The sequence below is a fragment of the Pollicipes pollicipes genome, unplaced genomic scaffold (genome assembly GCF_011947565.3).
Source record: "Pollicipes pollicipes isolate AB1234 unplaced genomic scaffold, Ppol_2.1 Scaffold_3087;HRSCAF=3621_pilon_pilon_pilon, whole genome shotgun sequence".
Taxonomy (NCBI): domain Eukaryota; kingdom Metazoa; phylum Arthropoda; class Thecostraca; order Pollicipedomorpha; family Pollicipedidae; genus Pollicipes; species Pollicipes pollicipes.
Window position 1 is genome coordinate 10,336,589 of NW_023596225.1, and position 6,343 is coordinate 10,342,931.

The following is a 6,343-nucleotide window of genomic DNA, read 5'->3' on the forward strand; positions in this document are numbered from 1 at the left end:
GAACGCTGTACGATCCGCGCAAACATTCAATAAAAGGGAGAGAGGAAAAGAGCAGATGTATGTGTATTTTTCCTGCTGTATCTATAGATATTAGTCGAGGAGGACCGAATGGGGGAAGGGAATACGGGGAAGCACGGAAGAAGCGTAACTGCGGGGTAGCAGTGGTGCAAAATGGCGGTTCTGTTTAAAAGGGCAGGGTCCCAACGTGACCTGCTATCTTAAGCTTAGCAGCTGCGCTGATTAATGAATACCATCAATTTGGTAAAGGTGGCACGTGCCCCCGGGGGCTACCATGGCGTTAGTCAACGGACTAAACTTATGCCCAAATTGCAGCAAAAACGTGTTTCTCCACGGATTTGGTCCACTTCACTCTCAAAGTTCCTCTCAAAGTCAAATCCCAAACGCACCAGCCCTGATCCCAGCGTACCAGCCCCGCGTCGGCCACAGGTGTGCGGGTGGCGAGCCCAAGGTGCACCAGCGCCGACCTGAGGCGTGCCGACCCTGACCCCAGCTGCAGCAGCAGGCCCCGGGGTCCGGCACACCGTCGGCCCGCGCCGTCTGACCGGCCGGCCGCCGGTGCTGCCACCTGTGCGGCGGCGGCGGCGGCGGCGGCGCGGCCCGGCGCGGCTGGCGCCGACCGGCGGCCGGCCGCGTGAGAGCGCGCTGGGTGCCGACGCCGAGCACGGCCGCAGAGGCCCGCACTGTGGACTGACGCGGCGGCTCTGCGCCATGTAAAGTGTAGCAGATGGGCGTGTGCTTCACCAGGGTACGAAAAGATCTGGTCAGTCCACGCCCAGCGTCAACTGTGACGTCAGGATGCCGGAGCCAATCAGAAGCCAGCCTTCGCCGGCTAGTCTTCCAGGTGGGGTGCCGAATTCGCGGTCCTTGACTGCGTCGCTTCAAGGTTACATGAGGTTATATTCCCGTAATCGTCAGACCGCTCTGTTTCGCCATTTGGTGTTCAATGGCCCTGGTCCGCTGTTGGTTGCCGTTTGCCGACCTCTGCGCACCTGGGTCAGATGACGAAGGAGAGATTTAAATGTTTGTCACCACAGTTTTCACAAATACGCACTATGCTTTCATACTTCACGTAAGTCTGCATAATTTCATCCCTACCTGCGGTTTTACCAAAGTTTGACGCGTGCTTGTCGCGTGAGCTTTGCATAAGCTGTGTTGCTAAATTCTAAGCCAACGGCAACGACCTCAAAAATCACCATTAAAAAGGACGTTATTTGATTCAGATGTACAATCAGGCTGAAATTACATGACCTGTCCGCGCATCTTTGAGTATGGACGTTCATGACAAATTTACATTGCGAGTGAAAACGGCCCAAATCTTGTAAGCCCTCTTCTCCTCAGAAGATGCTTCTAAAACCCATTGCTTGAGCTCCTGTGGACAGCCCTTAGATTTAAAGGTGTAGTTTGTGTTTTGTACGGTGTATTTATTGTTGCAGTTCTTCTCGTAAGGCTGCTTTCGCTCTTCTCAGGTAAATTATCACCAAACTTGTTGACTTAAGTTTGCCTGCCTCCTCACCTTGTAGCATGTACAATAAAAGTACATGCTAGAAATAAACAGGCATTCAAGGAAGCACATTCGTCAATACTTATCACACATTGTATGCCAATTCGCTTTAGCTGCGTATACCCAAGCTAGAACCATAAATTGAGAACAACAGTAAGGTTTTCATTATGATTCGATAGCGAGTATAATTAGCTAAGACCTTAGCTTCTTGTTTGATAATTTGTTAAATGGAGAGTAGAAAGTTCTTTGGAACGGATTCACGGTCCAAGGTACAAAATGTCGATCGCATTGCAACAGTCTGGCACCAAACGTAAATAGGGTATTCGTACTCGTAAACGTAAATTCGGTGTTTTATTTTACTGCAACTTTGTAACGGCTGGTCAATGTTTATATTTTCTCAACAGTGTGCGAAACTTAAGTATTATTGCTAAGTCTAAGAATAATGTGCATAGTTCAAAAGCATTGTTCAGAAGCTTTCACCGTTGTCTACATCTTTAAACCTGAGGTAGACTACCGTGCCACGAAAGAAACGCCTAAAAATAACATTTCGGCCAAAGCCAGATTCTATTGTTGACTGATTCACGCACAACATGACGCAATACATATCATACATATGTATACTGAACGTCATCAAAATTTCCGAGGCCACGCCTATGAAAAGCAGAGCACGTACATAGTTTCACCTGGGCCGCCATCCCTACGAAGCATTCACTGCGTCCAGCGCCCCCACCGTTCCCAGCACCTCTGCCGTGCTCAGAGCGCTCCACCGTTCCCAGCATCTCTGTCATGCTTCAGAGCACCACACCGTTCCCAGCACCTCTGCCGTGCTCAGCGCGCCCCCACCGTTCCCAGCACCTCTGCCGTGCTTCAGAGCGTCGCACCGTTCCCAGCACCTCTGCCGTGCTCAGCGCGCCCACCGTTCCCAGCACCTCTGCCGTGCTTCAGAGCGCCGCACCGTTCCCAGTACCTCTGCCATGCTCAGAGCGCTCCACCGCTCCCAGTACCTCTGCCATGCTCAGAGCGCTCCACCGTTCCCAGCACCTCTGCCGTGCTCAGAGCGCTCCACCGCTTCCAGTACCTCTGCCGTGCTCAGAGCGCTCCACCGTTCCCAGCACTTCTGCCGTGCTCAGAGCGCTCTCTGGAAGTCACACTCTTTAAGTGTGTCAAACACCATCTGAGAACCACACTGGATCTCCCTTGCACTCGGGAGCGGGAAGACAGCGTGGGGAGCCAGGTCTGGTGACGCGGCGGACAAGTTAGCAGCGACGATGGCTTTGGCGCCGCGCAAAAGCTCGTGCGTTCTCCACCCACTGTGAGCGGCCACTTTGCCATAGTTGAGGCCCTGACAGTGTTCGCCTCAGGAAAACAGGTCCAGAGCGTCAACAAGAGCATGTTTGCTTTTACACTTGCAGGATGGTTTAATGGGATGTCTTTCAGTGTCAGACTGTTAATCCCGAGGTCAGCTGAGGTCTGTGTGAAGCAGCGCAAAACTCTACCGTTTTGTACGTAGTAGAACTCGACTTTGACAGCCTGACACTGCCGCTGGAACGATAGATACAGACGCCACAGAGCGGTAGAGTTCTACTATATTGTGCGCGACGACAATTGGAAGCACGAACACAACAACGCGCCCCCTCACCGTTGCTAAAAGCGCGCGAACTTTTTAGCGGCACCAACACTTTCCTTTCTTCCCACTCGACCTCTCCACCAAATTCGGCCCTCTTCGACTTGTCCTTTCCCAAGATAACAGTTGAAGCTTAAGGGTTCCGTGGAGGAGACTGAGTGCAGATGCAGAAAGTGCTTGATGCGCTTACAGAACGAGACTTCTAGGAGTGCTTCGAGTGTAAAAGAAGCGATGGGTTGATGCGTTACCGCCCAAGGTGAAAACTTCGAATGGATGGCGGCCAAAGTTAAATGTACGTATGCATATCGGATACACAGTGTGCGCTTTAGACGAACGGCATGTCCAACGGGTTTTGATATCGTAGCAAGCTTACACAGAAGGACACCGAATGAGTTTCGCAGCCTGTTTCGCTAAAACATTAGTGGTATTAATGTTGGATGCGGAGGAGAAACTGAAAAGAGCAGAATTAGGCAACGATACGGTCTGCGAAGACAACTCAGAAACAGCACAGAAAAGGAAAGGCAACTAAGCGTATTTTCTTCCTCTGCCGATTACTCTGACGTTGAGTTACTCACATCGGGAATAACTGCCCCAATTCAGCGATAACTACCTGGGCTGTAGTGAACTGATATAGCATTATAGCATCTCGATTATTGACTGCTAATGGCGAGAAACTTAAATAAATTGCACACGTTACGCATGTGCTCAGTTGTAACATGAGATCTATTCGAAGACGTATATGCTTATCATACTGCGGAGAAATAGATGTGAAAATTGCGTTAAAGACGCGCAATGTCTCTGCCTTCTAAACATGATATGACCAGGACATTTTTAAATTCATGCATTGCTTCCAGCCGACGTGCGTAGACTGCTATAGATTCAAGGATGCATTAGCACTTCTTCTACGAGGGGGAGTGGCGGAGACAAAAAGACGGCGTTGGCGGTAGAGGCAGCGCACCAAGAAGGGGGGGGGGGGGGCACGCGTATGTTATTCCCGCTCATAATTTTTGGGAAGCCTCTCTTTCCTTAACTAAAGGCATTATACCTATCCCTAGATTTCCAAAATCTAGACAAAGGAGACCCTCCTAACTGAGTTAGAGAGTAACGATTCGTTCTCAGATTTTTTTCTTCTTCATTAAGAGACCCGTTTTCTGGATCATGGGGCTACTTTCATGAATAAGGTAGCCCATGCTCTAGATAAGTATGCCCAATGTTTTGTTACTGGCGTCCATTTGCTGGCTTTAGATGCACTGTAACGAGCTAGGAGACTCCTGCTCTGGGTACGGAGGCACCCTCTATATTTTGGAGGCCCCATTTCTAGAACAGGAGGTTTCTTTCATGCGTCAGATGGCTATGTTCCCGGACCAAGGCACCCTATTTTGGGAGAACGAGGCCCCTTGATTTGGGAGCCCCTCCGTAAATAGGAAGAATTCTGTTCTGGAAAGGAAGCCCCTCTGCGCATCAACAGATCATTTCCTGCAAAAGGGGCCCCGTTTGAAGTGAACGAGATACTTTGCTAAATAATTAAGAGAATGCTCTATTTTTTATTGTCACATTTATTTACTTGGATGCGATTTGTGTGACAACTTAATATTGGGCACATGCCCTCGATGCCATTCCCTTTAAATATGGCAGACCTTGCCATGTTAGGGGCCCCTATTTTGTACAGCAAGCCCCTGGAAAATCCTGCTTCCCCTAGTCGAAATTTGTGGCGCCGCCGAAGATTTCGTCTGCCGGCTTTTACCGCCCAAGACTGTCTGACAGATGCTACTGATGTCAAAACTGGCAGAAATTAGCAGAAACTTAAGTACTGCACAACATGCTGAGAGCCAATGGTGCAAAACTGGGAGAGCAAAATATCAAAACAAACAGGATGTTAAGCATAGTTAGTATTAGCATGTTGCACTGAGCATTAAAATCTTGTTTGAGAAGAAGGGCTGCCTGACGAAAAATGCAAGATGTCAGAAGTCAGTTGCAAGAAAGGTGCACAAGATAGGGATTTCATTTATATGAAGCAGATGATAAAAGTGATTCTTATCATCCCTGTGACATGATCTAAATTGTGACCAGGAGTGAACCTGGAGAACATAGACACTTACAGCCACCAGCTGGGACAGTTTCTACCTGCTGGTTATGTCCCAGCCTAGGCAAAACAAGGGGGAAAAACCACTAGCGGTAGAACCAATAGAACCTGCCTCATGGTTTTTCACTACTGAACCCCCAAATCTCATACTCCTGACGCAGAACAATCTATTTGTCGGTTTTAACACGCACTTCCTCTCCAAAATCGTAATGATGAGACATATTGATTGCTTGACAATCCCGTGTCGGCCACCAGATAGCTATTGCTGTTGAAACATGCAGGAGTGGTATGAACATCACATTTTGGGCGGGGCAAAGCCCGATTTTCAGTGCCAGACTGCAGAAAAATATTGTGCTGACATCCCGTAGGCTCCATGAACCGCCGCTCCCCGGTGGCTCCACCGTAGAGAAATGGGATCAACATGAGTATCGGCTTTCATAACGCTGTAAGCTCAACGAACTCGGCAGGTCTTGTTTCGGATTCGGTATGCTCATCAAAAAGGCAGTAATAGGATGCGTTTGCATTATGCCTTTGCATTGCATCCTGCGTGTTTTACATGGCTGCATTAACTGCTGAATAAGATACAAATCCACCTGTGTGTGGTAACATGCTGCAGCTGGTTATGGGAGCAGTCAAATGTAACAAGTCATGTTCAACAGTCTTAGGGTACACGATTATTAGGTGTTAATTGGTGCACCAATTACAGCGGACACATCACATATGTTGACTATGTTAAACCAAGCTGCTGTTTTTGTTGCTTTTAAATGAATAGAAAACATTGCAACTATCGTGTGGTGATATAGTGAATGTAAAGGGGAATATCACAGATTTTGAGTTTCTATCCGTTTATGCCCGTGTTATAGCCAACTTTTAATCGAAAAAACAGATAGTGGGAGAAACTAGTTGAAGATGACCAAGGTCTCAACCCTGCTCGGAGCCCACCCCCACTCCCTTCTTAAATATTTCCCAGAACAAAACATCTGAACGGCTTTGAGCGCAGCATTGACATTGTTGGCAAGTTCGGCTTACATGATTTTGCCACACGTGGAAATTCGAAGTTTGACTTCGATAATTCACAATCCATACCGTCTTTCATGAAATAATATGGTGATGT